The following is a 17,470-nucleotide window of genomic DNA, read 5'->3' as shown; positions in this document are numbered from 1 at the left end:
ATCTTTGCTCTTTTGATGGGAACTTTCCCAGAAGAGTATGATTGTGACGATGGCAGAGCAGGTGTCATTGAACTGAGAGCCATGATAAAAGTGTGACAGACCAGACCATTTATTGTCGAATACCCTTTAATGTAACCCTTTCTTTCATGGGAATAGACAAAGTGATAAAGAGTACTAATTGAAAACTTAATTCTTTCATTTCTGTGTTTACTTTTAGTCTCTTCAGAGATAGCATACGTTTTGTAGTGCAATGGCCACCAGCTTTTGAAATCCAGAATTTCTGTGGTTGCCACTTCTTTCACCACAAACTTTCCTGGCACAGAACACTCTATAATATGATGAGCAACCTCGTGCACTGAATAGATTCTATCAATTTTTTTGAGATGTTTTGCGATGAATCCAAAATCACGGTCACAAGGTAAAAAACTGTGACCTCTCACAGGGAAAAATTGTATTTTCTTAAATCAACCTGTGTCTGTGAGTGAGAGAAGATATCAAGAAAGTATTTGATTTTTGTTTTGGCCTGTGCAGTTACCTGAAAATATATGGAGCTCTGTTTCATTTTGAGGCACCTCTTTTATAAAATCTGATGAAAAAGAACAGACCTCATCTGGGGATTTTCTGCCATTCCCTTTATGGTAAATGTACAATGTTACTGATGCAGAATATACTAACAGTAAGCTGTCTTAAATAGAAAAGCTCCTGAACTGGAATCTTGGGTAGGGCTATATTCTGCATGTAGTCAATTGCGATGGACAAAACATGGCTTTCTTTTTGCCCCTCTACAGATAATTCATGGTTTAGAGCAGAATAAAACTTCCTACTCCTGCATTTATGTATTAATAGTTAAGCTGTAGCTGTCATTTTAGCAACCTCATTAAGATGAAGGCTTTAATTTTCTGGTTAAGTTCTTCACAGGTACTACATACATCTACTTGAGGCCTACCAAATCTGTAGCCAAAACTCTTGTTAAAATCATTCCAGTATGTGTAGTATGAGACAGTTCTGAATTCAAGATATTTTGTTATGAACAGTTTCCACATTGTTTTTATTGATAGCTGAGGGCTCAGGTAGCATATTTTGTCCTGAGAATAACGTGATTCATACAATGGGAAAGATCTAATATGATCATCAATCACCTGATGCATTTCAGGTGCAAGACACCTGATAATACCTCTACCTCTTTTATCTTCTGGAGTACATCCAGCCGTTTTTAAATCTCTGATTCTTCTGACTCGCTTTTCACTCACAGAAAAAACTGAAAGAAAAGCTTTCATGCACATCTTTGTTCGATCACTTCCTACAAGAATGTGGTAAGAGAAAGTAGCACTTTTCACTACCCTGGGATTAGTTTTACCCTCTGGTCTTCTCTGTTTAACTTCACCTGCAACAATCAAGCCTTGTAGATACAAATCCTTAACATTCTTACTAAGAACATTGCAAAATTTTGAAAACACATCCAAACAGTTGTCTTCTCCCAGATTGTCCAAACACTTTCTTGTACATCTAACAGAAAAAAGAAACAAACGAGTAATTGTTGTAATAAATACAATTAGTACATTGTCGTTCTGAAGAAGATGGAGGCTACAATTTAAAACAACTTTTGTTACCTATCAGTAATATTGTTATTAATTGTTTTAATTATAAACATTAAGTATAGCTTTGAAACAATAATGTATTGCTAAATCATTAACACAAAAACAGAACAAAATAATGGAAGCAAAGTGGCTTACCTGCAGGAAAATTCAGGTCTTTTAGCCTCAACAATGTTGCCTCTGGGGTTAACATAACCTTCACCCTTGAGTCGGGCAGCTTTTACTTTGTTTACTGTATATAATGACTGATTTGCACCACATTTTCTTTTGTATGATTTGTCAGCATAATCACCAGTACACAGGCTATCAATGTCACTCATTTTATCATTTGATGTGAACTAATTGTCAAATGAACAGCAATGGAACAAAGGCTGTATATCACAGGTTAGAAAATAAGCGGCAAAGTGAAACAGCTGGTTACAATGCTGCCAACAGATTTTTTTAAAGAGGCAGAAGTCATTGACATAAGCCCATTTTTTAAAAAAACTGCGATCTTTGGTCTGGGATTCTCACTTAATGTGAGGCATTAGAAATGCCCTTTTAGAACTAATCAATAGGCATATCTATCGGGTTTCTGAAACAACAAAAAACTGAAAATCAGTGAAATGATGAGTTACGCCCCTTTAAAAAAACTCGATTCAAGTGTATTTTTAATTGGCAAATCTGTGAATTTTTGTTGTTGTTCACATATACACCCTGAGTGAGGCCCTGTGGATTTGCATCCTCTGATGACGAGTATGCATGGCGCACTTCAGCAGAGACAGTGAGCGATGGAAGGACACCCTGCACATTGATGGAAGATTCAGAACTGCCATATTTCATGTAGCTGTGAGCGACGTGCTGGTTTTATCGATGTAGGTGCTGTCAATACTGCAGCTATGACAAAAGCAGAGGCAAAGGGTTCATGTATGACTCAGGAAAGACATCAGCTTCCAGAAGGAAAAAAATTTAAGAATCTCAAGGAGGTAGTTCAGTTCCAGAAAAATGTAGGAATGCACAAGGCAATACTGACTCTATAACTTATCTTAGAAAATCTATCTTAAAAAGAAGGCAAATTTACATTTATAGCCTTTGTAAATTTAGAGACAGTTTGACAATGTTGATTGGAATACACTTTGAAACCCTGAAGGTAGCAGGGGTGAAATAGAATGAATGAAAGGTTATCTACTATTTGTATAGATGCCAGATTGCAGTCATAAGAGTTAAAAATGTGACAGGCAAGAAATAGTCGAGAAAGGGAGTGACAGAGCATTGTAACGTATCTCCAGGGATATTCAGTCTTAACGTTGAGCTAGTAGGAATGGACATCAAAGAGAAACTTGTAAAGGGAAAGAAACTTTTGATTTCTTCTCACAGAACTTTAAAGTTTGCCAGTGGCATTGCAATTATGTTATTGACTGCAAAGGCCATAGAAGATTAGCTGAATTGAATGTGTAGCATCTTTTTAAAAGATTAAGTGATGAACATCAACAAAAGTAAAATGAGGATTATGTAGTGTACGTGAATTAAATCAGATGACGCTGAAGGAATTGAATTGGGAAATGAGGACAAAAAAGTAGATGATTTTATTTTTTTTCAATTGAATAACTGACAAGGTTAAAGTAGGAAATAAAATGCAGCCTGGGAATAGCAAGAAAAGTGTTTTTTCTTCTTTAATTTCACTCAACTTTGGGGTACATTAAATCAATCAATTTTTAATGTTCTGTGTCTTTCTGTCAGACCAGTGTATTTCATTCTTTCTGATCTAGCTTTCCTTTCTTCTTCAGAGATTTGCATTGTTTGTTTGATTTTCATTTTCACTTGGAGCTCTCTTTCTTGTCTTTGTTTTTTCCAGTTTTATCTACAAGCGTTTTTTCTGTCATTTGGCGTTCACTTAAGTCCTTCTCAGTTTCCTTAAAACAATTTTTTTTTAGAAGTAGTCAAAAATGTTTTTTCTTAATCTGATGGGACTCATTCTGAGGATCTGCCTATAAAAATCAATTCTTCTTTTCCTCATTGTGTCTGAGCGTTTTGTGGTAATTTGGTAAAAAGTTTCATTTCTGATGTGGATTAGTTGTTGTGGAATCTGGAGCCAAGTATTTTTTTAAGTATCTTTCTTTCTTTGATCTGCCTTTCATTTGGCCCATGGTTGGTGATGGACAGTGTTTCAAGTGCATACAGGGCTTGCTGTGTGATTACTGTGTTGTAATGTCTTTATTTTTGCATTCCATAAGAGGGACTTATTGTTATAAGTGTCTTTGGTGAGTTGGAAAGCCAGTTCAGCTTCACTTCTTGTAGTTGCCATTGCCTTTTTCTTTAGGGCATTCCAGTTGATCCATTCTCCAAGCTATTTGAATTATCTGACAATTTCTGTTTTTTGTTCTCTCAGTTTAAAATATTTTTGTTGCTTTTTGTGTTTGTCATTGTCGTGGTCTTTTCAAAGGAGATATTGAGAGCTATTCTTTCTGCTTGTATTCATAATTTGAAGGTCAGTTCTTTGGCTTCTTCACAGATCTCGGCTAGTAGGGCCATATCATCTGCAAAGGCTAGACAATTGACTTTAATCCCATTATTTGCTGTTCTTAGTTGGATTCCACTGTGTATATTCATGTTTCACACTCTGACTACTTCTCAAGGGCACACCAGTACACAAGTTTTTATCTCAAAACTGTCAGAGAGCTCTTCCATTATTTTGAATTTGGAGGATGTGTTTGTAAGGTTTTCCCTGATTCGGTTTACGATTTCATTGTCTAGGTTTAATTATTTTAGTGTAGAGATGAGGGATGCCCATCATATTGAGTTATGTGCTTTCTGAAAGTCAGTGAAAGTGATAACATATGATTTTGCTCTTGATTTTTGGTAGGATATGAGGTTTTTGAGGCAGGATCTTCCTTTCTAGAAACCAGCTTGGTATTCTCTAAGTTGATGGTCTAACTGAGGTTCTGCTTTATTTAGCAGGGCTTTAGAGACCCTTCCTCATGGAGTGGAATGGAGTTCCATTCATCTGGATTTCTTTCATTTAGCCAGAAATTTTCCAAAAATGTTTTGGAAAGTCTATGACATTTTTGCTGACATTTTCCCAGTGTTCAGCCATGATTTGGTTCTCTCTCTAGGGTTTATAAAGTTTGAGATTTGAAATGACTGTGTGTAGTTCCTCGAAGGTGGGTGGTTCAGATATAGGGTTGGTGATTGTAGAGGCCCTAAAGTGCATTTTTTCAATGGCTGCTTCATAGCTGAGAAGGTTTCTGAAATATACTACCAGTATTTTGCAATTATACTATAATGATTATAGCTACTTCTGTTTTCCTTTAACTGGTTACTATTCGGTTAATACTGTTATATGAAAAGTTGAAATTGCTGTAGCCCAGCTATGCATCCTCTTCCACAGAGGACTACAAGCAAACAAACATCTTCCATTTCTGTACACTGAAATTGCAGACACAAAATAAAAATACCACAAACAAAATGAATACGTGTAAGTTATTCACAGAAGTAGGTAAATTATATATTAATATCTGAGTGTAAATGTTGATGTGATTATAAATGTGCTGGATAGGCAGTGTTCCAAAGTATCAATAAAGTGAGGAAGCAATCTACCTCCAATAATTTTGTAAACAATTGTTCTTTACTCTTCAGTTTTGTAATATCTGCAGAGTAATAAAGTAGTAAAACTAGTTTCTTCCTTGTAAATCACTATCAACATGCTTCATTGTGTGAAAAATTATGTAAAGTCCTTGCACTGAACTGGTCATTTACAGCACGTGTAATTTTAATCTGACGAGTTACTGCAAGAGAGCTGTAAAAGAGGTATACCGAAGCCTGACATCAAGCCATATGACATACTTTACATGTTTACACTTAGCAATTTTGTGCTGGCAAATACCAGTTGACTTGCGGTGGTGTGATTGGATACATCTACAGCTTCATGACTAGCCTGATATTCACAAATATGTGTCTGGCACTGGGTCCACTGCTTCTCTATTGTTCCACTCTCAAGCAGAGCACAGGAAAAACAACCTCTTAAATCTTTCTTTGTGAGCTCTGATTTCTCTTATTTTATTATGATGATCATTTCTTCCTATGTTGGTGAGTGCCAAAAAAATATTTTCACATTCTGAAGAGAAAGTTAGTTGGTGATTGAAATTTCATGAGAAGGTCCTGACACAGCAAAAAATGCCTTTGTTTTAATGACTGCCAAATTTGTGTATCATCTCTGTGGCACTCTCTGCCTTGTTTTGCAATAATGCAAAATGAGCTGCCCTTCTTTGAACTTTTTTGATGTCCTCCAACAGACCTACCCGATACAGTTCCCACACTCAACAGCAGTACTCCATAAGAGGGCAGACAAGCATACTGTAAGCAGTATCTTTAGTAGACCTGTTCATTTTGGAAGTGTCCTGCCAATAAATCATAGTCTTTGGTTTGCTTTCTCTATAGAAATATCTATGTGAGATTTTTGTGATTTATCATGTAACTGAAACTTAGTGAATTCTTTTTATGGCTCATATTGATGATTTCACACTTCTCATGATTTAGAGTCAGTTACCACTTTTTGCACCATAAAGATATCTTGTCTAAATAATTTTGAAATTCATTTGATCATCTGATGACTTTACATGATGGTGAATGACAGCATAATCTGCAAACAATCTGAGAGGGCTGATCAAATTGTCTCCTAAATTGTTTATGTAGATCAGGAACAACAGAGGGCCTATAACACTTCTTTAAGGAATGCCAGACATTACTTCTGTTTTACTTGATGACTTTCTGTGAATTATTATGTTCTGTGACCTTTCTGACAGGATCATAAATCCAGTCACACAACTCAGATGATGTACCACAGGCAAGCAATTTAATTAGAAGTTGCTTGTGAGGAATAGTGTCAAAAGCCTTCAGGAAATCTAAAAATATGGAGTCAATCTGATGTCCCCTGTTGATGGCAATCATTACTTCATGAGAATAAAGAGCTAGTTGTGTTTCAAAAAAACAATATTTTCTGCATCCATGTTGGCTATTTGTCAACAAATAATTTCCTTGGAGATGATTCATAATATTTGAGCAGCGTATGCATTCTAAAATTCTACTGCCGAGTAGTGTTAGTGATATGGGTCTTTAATTTAGCAGATTATTCCTATTTCCTTTCTTGGGTATTGGTGTGGCTTGTGCAACTTGCCAATTTTTGGGTACAGATATTTCTACGAGTAGGGGATTGCATATGATTGCTAAGTATGGAACTATTGTATGAGCATACTCTGAAAGGAACCTGACTGGTATACAATCTGGGCCAGAAGCCTTGGCTTTCTTAAGTATTTCAAGCTTCTTAGCTAAATTGAGGAAATCTACTTTTAACTTACTCATGTTGGCAGTTACTCTTGATTTGAATTCTGTACTATCTACTTCATATTCTTTTGTGAAGCAATTTCAGAAAAACGTGTTTAGTAACTCTGTTTGAGTGGCAATGTCATCAATAACATCACCACTGTTATCACACAGAATTACATAGAAGTAAATATCCTCGGAGTAGTGAAGCAACTAAAATCACTTAATAAAAGCAAGTCTTCTGGTCCAGACTGTATACCAATTAGGTTCCTTTCGAAGTATGCTGATGCATTAGCTCCATACTTAACAACCATATACAACCGTTCCCTTGACGAAAGATCCGTACCCAAAAACTGGAAAGTTGCACAGGTCACACCAATATTCAAGAAAGGTAGTAGGAGTAATCTACTAAATTACAGGCCCATATCGTTAACGTCGATATGCAGCAGGATTTTAGAACATACATTGTGTTCAAATATTATGAATTACCTTGAAGGAAATGGTCTATTGACACACAGTCAACATGGGTTTAGAAAACATTGTTCCTGTGAAACACAACTACCTCTTTATTCACATGAAGTGCTATGTGCTATTGACAAGGGATTTCAGATCGATTCCGTATTCCTGGATTTCCGGAAGGCTTTTGACACTGTACCACACAAGCAGCTCATAGTAAAATTGCATGCTTATGGAATATCCTCTCAGTTACGTGACTGGATTTGCAATTTCCTGTTAGAGAGGTCACAGTTCATAGTAATTGACAGAAAGTCATCAAGTAAAACAGAAGTGATTTCAGGTGTTCCCCAACATAGAGGTATAGGGCCTTTGCTGTTCCTTATCTATATAAACAATCTGGGAGACAATCTGAGCAGCCGTCTAGCCGTCTTTGGTTGTTTGCAGATGACGCTGTTGTTTGTCGACTAATAAAGTCATCAGAAGATCACAACAAACTGCAAAACAATTTAGAAAAACATATCTGAATGGTGTGAAAAGTGGCAGTTGACCCTAAATAACGAAAAGTGTGAGGTCGTCCACATGAGTGCTAAAAGGAAGTCGTTAAACTTTGGTTACACAATAAATCAGTCTAATCTAAAAGCCGTAAATTCAACTAAATACCTAGGTATTACAATTACAAATAACTTAAATTTGAAAGAACAAATAGAAAATGTTGTGAGGAAGGCTAACCAAAGGTTGCATTTTATTGGCAGGACACTTAGAAAATGTAAAAGAACTACTAAGGAGACTGCCTACACTACACTTGTCCGTCCTCTTTTAGAATGCTGCTGCACAGTGTGGGATCCTTACGAGGTAGGACTGACGGAGTACAACGAAAAAGTTCAAAGAAAGGCAGCGCGTTTTGTATTATCGCGAAATATGGGCGAGAGTCACAGAAATGATACAGGATTTAGGCTGGAAATCATTAAAAGAAAGGCGTTTTTCTTTGTGACGGAATCTTCTCACGAAATTCCAATAACCAAATTTCTGCTCTGAATGCGAAAATATTTTGTTGAGACCGACCTACATGGGGTGGAATGATCACCACAATAAAATAAGGGAAATCAGAGCTCGTACAGAAAGATATAGGTGTTCGTTCTTTCCGCGCACTATATGAGATTGGAATAATAGAGAATTGTGAGGGTGGTTCGATGAACCCTCTGCCAGGCACTTAAATGTGATTTGCAGAGTATCCATGTAGATGTAGAAGATATTGATTGCATCTTGCCACTGGCGTATTATGACCAGAATCTCTTAGGGTTTCCTGACAGTTTTCGAGACAGAGTTTCGTGTGGAGACTATGAAAACCACCTTGCATTGCAGATCGCATTACATTTCAAGTTTCTGTAAAACTTTGCCAGTATTGAGCATTTTTTGTTATTTTAAATTTGGCATAGATGTGTTTTTAACTGCTCCATCCCTGAGATGACTGTTGTGATATTTCTGGTGCCGATGCTTAATTGTCTCACTGATCACTGATCTTGAGCAAATACAGAGATCCAAAATCCCAAAAAATCATGTGGAATGACTCCAGAACCTAATAATACTGTACCATCTGCTCTGAAGAGTCACACTATCAAAACACACAAAAAGAAACTTATTTTCAGTGCTCCACCATAAAACATGACAAGACGCAACTGACCAATGATCGTAGAAAATAACCACTTTATATTAACAATGGGCAGCTGACTAACATACTCTTTATTATACAGCTTGCCCATTTTTTCATACTTCTCAAACAGTATTTGACACTCAGCGTATAGATACAATACCAATTATGACTGCATCTAACCATGCAATACATTGACTACACCAATGACACTGTGCTTGTCTCAGCAGCATAACACAACTCAGAGTTTCTGTTCAGATGTAAATTAGACTTATATATCTGGTTCTGTATACTCTGGTATGATTTATGATGTATTTCATTATTACAGTCTGTCACCAGCTGTCTCTGACACATTCTGAGGCTCTAGTAAGTTCAAAATATACTGTGTTGTCTTCTAAGCTGAACCTTCTCAAATCTCTTGTCTCTTCCAAATTTTTCTTCTGCTTCTTCCCCCTCTTGTAATCTTCTCCTCTTGCGAGTTTGCCTTCCTCTCTAAGTTATTGATTATTACAAGCCTCAGAATAAATATATAGGGAATACAAATATCGCTTAAGCTTTCAGCACCACTGTCCTCATCTTGTATCTCCCATAAACCATAGTGATCAAAATTCTTCCTTCTTCTCATACAGGTAAACCCTTCTCCTCTCAATAAAATTTGTGAGCTTTTCCGTAATATAATTTTGCATTAGTTCTTTGCTAAAGTCCCTACACCACCCTTCAGCTCTCTCTCTCTCTCTCTCTCTCTCTCTCTCTCTCTCTCTCTTTCTCTCTCTTTCTTTTTTATGAACATTAAGTGCCAATATTTATCCTCCTATTGGGCCGAGGTTTAAAATTACAATGAAATTACATATGCACGTAAAATATACAAATATGCATTACACAAAAAATTAGTAATGAAAAAAAATCAGTATAGAATCATACACAAAGTGTGGGTCAAGTTGGCCTGTTACAGTCCCTGTTGTTATGGGCTATATTTCCATTTTTGTCTGGAAGTTGTAGGGGAAGTGGGCTGTATTTCATTACTTTTTGTTTAAAAGTCTTATGAAAGATCCTTCTGTTGTTTTTGATGAAGTTTTCATTTTCACTTATCTGAAAGAGGAATTGTTCTTCTTGGTCATTTTTATTCTTTTGATATATTTTCTCACTAATTTTCTTGTGTTTAAGAAGTTTCCTCTGTTATGTTCATTTTTCTGTAATTTCCATGTTGCCAAGATTTTCTTCATAGTTCAAAGAGTCTAACACATTATTCTGTCCGCCAGGCACGTTTTTTGGCTTTGTAAACTAATTGTTTGGATATACTTATTAGGCTTTCTTTCATTTGATCCCAGTTTTGGTTTTGCACACCTTGGCATTTTGTTTTCTTTAACCTTCCAGTGGGCGTGCCACGCAAATTTTAGTTATCTGAGTGTCCACTGGCTTGTGCTAGTTGTCTGTTTCCATGGAATCTAGTAGGCAATCTTCTTCATAGATGGAGTGTGTGTAACCTTGTTTGAAACCAGACCTGGTCATTGTTCTGTTGCAACAGCATTGTGAACTTCAGTTCTGCCTCTGCAGTGTGACTGCCGCAACGCGCCTAGTCATGTAAGTATTTGTTCAACATTATATGCTTACAATTTGTTACACATTTTCATCATTTATTCTTATTTAGAGTGTTAACCTGTTTTATGGGTACACTATGAGGGACGTTTGAAAAGTCCGTGCAAAAATAAAAACTACTTACGTGTTTGAGGTAAATCTTTTTTATGTTTCGACATAGTCTCCTTTTATGCTTATAAACTTGATCCAATGCTGTTCTAATTTGTTGATCCCTTCCGAATAATAGGAATTGTCCAGGTCTGCAAAATAGCTATTAGTTGCTGCAATAACCTCCTCGTTTAAATAAAATCTTTGTCCCGCCAGCCATTTCTTCAAATTGGGGAACAAATAGTAGTCCAAGGGAGCCAAGTCCGGAGAATAGGGGCAATGTGAAACGAATTGGAATCCTACTATTTCCATTAATTTTGTGATCACAACTGCTGAGGTGTGTGCTGGTGCATTGTCGTGATGGAAAAGGACTTTTTTGGGGTCCAATCGTCGGCATTTTTCTTGCAGCTCGGTTTTCAAATGATCCAATAACGATGAATTCCTCAAACTGGGGAACTATCAAGAATGGGGTTCCACAAGGGTCAGTCTTGGGTCCTTTGTTGTTCTTATTGTATATTAATGACTTGCCATTCTATATTCATGAAGAGGCAAAGTTAGTTCTCTTCGCTGATGATACAAGTATAGTAATCACACCTGAGAAACAAGAATTAACTGATGAAATTGTCAATACTGTCTTTCAGAAAATTACTAAGTGGTTCCTTGTAAACGGACTCTCACTGAATTTTGATAAGACACAGTACATACAGTTCCGTACAGTGAATGGTATGACACCATTAATAAATATAGACCTTAATCAGAAGCATATAGCTAAGGTAGAATATTCCAAATTTTTAGGTACGTCCATTGATGAGAGATTAAATTGGAAGAAACACATTGATGATCTGCTGAAACGTTTGAGTTCAGCTACTTATGCAATAAGGGTCATTGCAAATTTTGGTGATAAACATCTTAGTAAATTAGCTTACTACGCCTATTTTCACTCACTGCTTTCATATGGCATCATATTTTGGGGTAATTCATCACTGAGCAATAAAGTATTTATTGCACAAAAGCGTGTAATCAGAATAATAGCTGGAGTCCACCCAAGATCATCCTGCAGACATTTATTTAAGGATCTAGGGATATTCACAGTAGCTTCTCAGTATATATACTCTCTTATGAAATTTGTTATTAACAACCAAACCCAATTCAAAAGTAATAGCAGTGTGCATAACTACAATATTAGGTGAAAGGACGATCTTCACTATTCAAGATTAAATCTAACTTTGGCACAGAAAGGGGTGAATTATACTGGCACTAAAGTCTTTGGTCACTTACCAAATAGTATCAAAAGTCTGACAGATAACCAACAAGTATTTAAGAAGAAATTAAAAGAATTTCTGAATGACAACTCCTCCTACTCCATAGAGGAATTTTTAGATATAAATTAAGAAAAAAAAATAAAAAAATAAATAAAATAAAAAATAAAGAAAAACAAAAAAACACAAAAAAATAAAGTTGTTATATTAACTTAAGTATGTTGTTAAATTAACCTAATTATGTCATGTATTGGAAAATTCGACTCGTTCCACATCATTACGAAATATCGTATTCATGATCCATGGAACTAGTATTAATCTAATCTAATCTGAATAATATGCACCTGTAACAGTTTTACCCTTTCCCAAATAGTCGATGAGGATTATCCCTTGCGAATCTCAAAAGACAGTCACCATAAACTTTCCAGCCGAAGGACTGGTCTTCGCCTTTCTTGGTGCAGATTCTCTGGTAACCCATTGTTTAGATTGTTGTTTGGTCTCAGGAGTATAGTATTGTATCCATGTTTTACCCACAGTGACAAAATGATGCTTAAAGTCCTGTAGATTCTTCCTAAACAGCTGCAAACATCCTTTAAACACTCCACCGGTTCCGTTTTTGGTCAGGCATGAGCAATCGCGGAACCCACCTTGTGGATAGCTCTTTCTTATGTCCAAATGTTTATGCAAAGTATTATGTACCCATTCATTCGACATGTCCACAGCACTAGCAATCTCGCACATCTTAACTCCTCTGTCATCCATCACCATATCACGGATTTTATCAATGATTTCTGGAGTCGTAACCTCCACAGGGTGTCCAGAGTGATCAGCATCACTTGTGCCCATATGGCCACTCCAAAAATTTTGAAACTGCTTATTAACTGTTCTAATCGAAGGTGTAGAATCACAGTAATGTATATCGAGCTTCTCTTTAGTCTCCTGAGGCGTTTTGCCTTTCTTAAAGTAATGTTTAATCACCACACGAAATTCTTTTTTGTCCATTTTTTGACAATTACTCAACTTCCTTAATTCACACGAATGCCAGACACAAAGAAATAGACCAATATGGCTGAAACTTCGTGTGCATTCTTTCCAAAGATGCTACTAACTAAACATGACCTCGATACATGCCAGTGGTGCCATCTCTCAGACTTTGCATGGACTTTTCAAATGCCCCTCGTATATTTATTTCCAGGGAAAGTGATATTGTGTGGGATCCTGAAGAGATCCTACAAATTCTAGCTGAAATTTTGGAAGATGAGTTGACGTGTAATGAATCTGAAGACGATTTTGATGGGGAAGAGGAATTATTAGTGCTGAAAACCACAGTAGTGAATCAGAACAGTCTCAGGAAGAAGGTGACAGACAGGATACAGTGGCACATGATGTTACGGAAGGTAACTATACATTTTATGTTGGTAAAGGTTGTGAAACTCTTTGTATTAGTCAGCCCCTAACTGCAGGGAAAACAAATGTTAAAAACATTATCAGAACTTTACCAGGGCCAAAAGAGATGGCCAGAAACACACTTACATCTTTTTGATGCTTTTTATCACCAAAAACATGATAGAAGATATCGTAGCTCATACCAACAGATGGATTGGGAAAAAACGAAGTGATACCAACTATTCTAGAGCTTGTGATTGCAAAGACACTTCAGCAGAAGAAATTCATGCTCTTTTCAATGCACTTTTTTGATTGGCGTAAAGAAAGGACATCATGTCAACTGCAGTGCAACTTTTCAGTTATAAATGTTTCCATTTTCTTGTTAGAGCAATTAGGTTTGACAATATAGAAACAAGAATTGAACAAAGGTCTACAGATAAACTGGCTCATCTTCGTGAGTTTCACCAAGAATTTGTAAATAACTATATTACTCACTATAAGGTCAGTGAATTTGTGGCAATTAATTAAATGCTGCAGGCTTTTAGAGGCCGTTGTGGGTTTGTACAGTACATTCCAAATAAGCCTACGAAGTATGTTATCAAAATATACGCCCTTAATGACTCAAAAACATTTTATACCCTCAATTTCGAAGTGTATTTTGGGAAACAGTTCGCTGGGTCATATCTAAAATCAAATAAACCTGAAGATGTTGTCAAAAGACTGGTAACTCCCATAGAGGGCATGAACAGGCATGCTACGAGTGATAACTCTTACACCACTTATAGGCTAACTCAGAATCTACTAAATAAAAATTTGACCACCATCGGCACTTTGAAAGGAAACAAGATGTCAAAAGTGCGAAATCAGCAATAAATTTAGACTATAACAGAACCAAGGGAGGAGTGGATACTGTGGTTCAGATGTGTATATCATGTACAACAGCCAGAATAACCAGGAGATGGCTGCTGGCATTATTTTATCGACATCTTGGTATCGCAGGAATAAATTCGAGCATCCTCTTTAGCCACAACAACCCATACAACAAAGACACACAACAGTTTTCTCTAAAAAAACTATCGTATAATCTTATGAACGCTCATATAGGACCAAGAGCGAAACTAAAGAACCTTCTGAAAGACATACAAATATTTCTTGAAAAATTCAGAAAAGGAGGCCCAGTTCATGATAACCCTAAACCTGGAATATGTCACATTTGTGGACGACACAAAAATGTCAGGACAATTGTGGAAACAATATCTGCCAGAAATATTCTCATCAGAATATTATGCGCGTCCGGCAATCCTGATTTAGGTTTTCCGTGATTTCCCTAAATCAGTCCAGGCAAATGCCGGGATGGTTCCTCTGAAAGGGCACGGCCGACTTCCTTCCCCATCCTTCCCTAATCCGATGAGACCGATGACCATGCTGTCTGGTCTCCTTCCCCAAACCAACCAACCAGAATATTATGTATTTCTCTTGTGATGCTAATGACCAGCAGATGGAAATTTGTTCTGACTGAAGATGTTTATTTAAGTAACCTATTTCAATAGAGTTGACTGATTTTTTTCTTTTACTTTTATCTGAAACAAAATTAATGCAATGGCATGCTGTTTTATTTCAGTTTTTACCCTTTGGTTTGCCCAAAAACAATAACAAAGTTAAGAGGAAATTGCGGTGTAAATGTTACGGCGCGACCACTCAGGTGAAATCAGAAGGCATGCCCACCAGAGGATTAAATAACTTCAGTTTGATTGTTGTGTGATCAAGCTGTAGTTAGCCTTTTAAAGGCTGTGGCTTTCAGGCTCATGTATGCTCCTTATGGGCACTGGAATCCACCAAATGTAGGACATTATGTTTTTCTTGATTTTTCTTGCACATCATCATCTAGTTGGTCCCAAAAATGTTCCACCTTTTCTTTGTCCTATATATTGTCTGCAATTATTGATGAATGTGCATTCACAATTGTGTATATTTTGGTAGCAGGTTTACACATGGATGTGGAGAGTCTTTCATATTGCAGTTCAAATTTGACATTGGAGTCCAAAACACTTTTGTCTATTATGAAGCCAGTTCCAAGGTGTGGTGTGTTTTTTCATAATTCTTTTGTCTACCTTTCCTTTGTAAATTCTGAAATCGCCGGAACCAAAATTTTTTTTCATCCATGAATCCGGTTTCTTGTAGAGCTATTGTCAGAATTTTATGATTCTGGAGGGTGCCTGTAATATATTTTAATTTTCCAGTTTACACTTCACCTTGCTTGTAGTTTCAAGGCTTGTCTGTGTGTAAAGGCGCACTGGAATCCAATTTTCCATTTGCACACTTTAGTGCAGTGGATTGTTCAACTTGGTAATTTGTCTCTCATTACCCTTTAGTGTGATTGATAATAATACATATGGGTTGGCTATTATTGTTAGAGCCACTGGTTTACAACCACAGTTGTTAGCCCTGTAGATTTTTCTCAGCTGCTCCTAACCTGGGAAACAGATACAGACCAAAGGCTGAACAATCTGGTCTGTGGGTGATCTCTTATTTACCAAGTACCCTAACTACCTGCAAAGCCTTCCCCTACCCAGCACCTGGGGATGCACCCTGTAGGGGAGCGCAAGCCTCTCCCACGAAAAGCTTAAGTTTTAGAAAGTACTTTGTAAAAGTATTTGTTTGGAATGTAGCCTTGTATGGAAGTGAAACATTGTTAATAAACAGCATTGGCAAGAACAGATTCGAAGCTTTTGAAACTGGAGGAGGCTTCTGAGGATTAAAGGAATAGATCTGACACCTAACAAACAGATGCCGAATCAAATGATGAGGAAATAACTTGATGACAGAGCTTTACAAAAGGGAGGATCACGAGATAGGACATATCCTGAGGCATCATGGAATAGTCATTCTGGTAATTGAGTGCAGTATGGAGGGTACAAAGTGTAGTAGGAGACCAGTGCTTGACTCCAGTAAGCAGGTTCATTTGGTTGCAAGTTGCAGTAGGTATGCAGAGATGAAGAAGCTTGCACAAGATGGACTAGTGTGGAGGGCTACATCAACCCAATTTTTGGTCTGAAGACCACAATAACATACAAAGGCAACAGTACAGGTTGCCTATGAAAAATAATTTACAGGAAGTGCAAACAGGTTAAATCAAATACTTGTCAGAAACATAAAGGATATGATTGTAGGAAGAATTGGAATGGTGCACAGGAGGGATAAATATTGCTTTGGACAAGAAAAATACATAGGTGTAAATTATGATAGATAGATGGAAAACTTGTATTATATACAAAAGAAATGGCAGACATAGCAAATGAACACTGAAGACCTGTACACTGGAGGAGTATGATAGATGAGGAAATATAGATACTCCAATAGTGCTGTCAGGATTTGACAGTGCACTGAATAACCTGAATTCAAACAAGTTGGCAGGATTCATGATATGTGTTTGGAGATACTGAAATTAGGAAAAGGCATAAAAGCTCGATTATTTAATTTTGTATAAAAATATATGAAACTGGTTACCTACCATCAGATATTAGAAACACATTCTTTTTACATTTTCACAGAATCCAGGTGTAGATAAATGTGAAAACTATTGGATGATTAGTCTAACAAGTTGTGCTTGAAAACTGTTGAAAAGAAGAAAAATAGAAAGAACAGTTATTGTGCTAAGTAATGGATGACAGACAGAAGAAAAGTCAAAATATTATTCTCGACCATTCTGAAAAAGTGAAACCAAACTTACAAAAATCAGTTTAAAATGTGATTATTGTAGGCAGACTTGTTGTAGTAGAGTTCAAAGTTTCCTGGTCTGTATACCATTACACATGGGAACACAATAATTTCTTTCTAATTTTAGGTGTCTGTTAATAAGAAAGCAAGCTCTTGGACAATAGTTTCACAATATTCTTTTCATACAGTATATTGTGAATAATTCACTGTATTTTTTAATTGTACAAATTCTTTAATACTTCCATTACTGGGTAGTAAAATGTAAAATTTAACTGTTGTGCTGTATTGCAAACATGCATTTTAACACAATCAAAAAATGCATATTTTATTGTTCCTTTCTGTCATAGTAAATCAAATAATTTTATATTATTTAAAAATACTAACAATACTCTCAATGCAAGTATCTTCTGTAAGTAAGAAATTATAGG

Source organism: Schistocerca americana, chromosome 3, assembly GCF_021461395.2.
Source record: "Schistocerca americana isolate TAMUIC-IGC-003095 chromosome 3, iqSchAmer2.1, whole genome shotgun sequence".
Taxonomy (NCBI): Eukaryota; Metazoa; Arthropoda; class Insecta; order Orthoptera; family Acrididae; genus Schistocerca; species Schistocerca americana.
Note: the sequence above shows the minus strand (reverse complement) of the source record.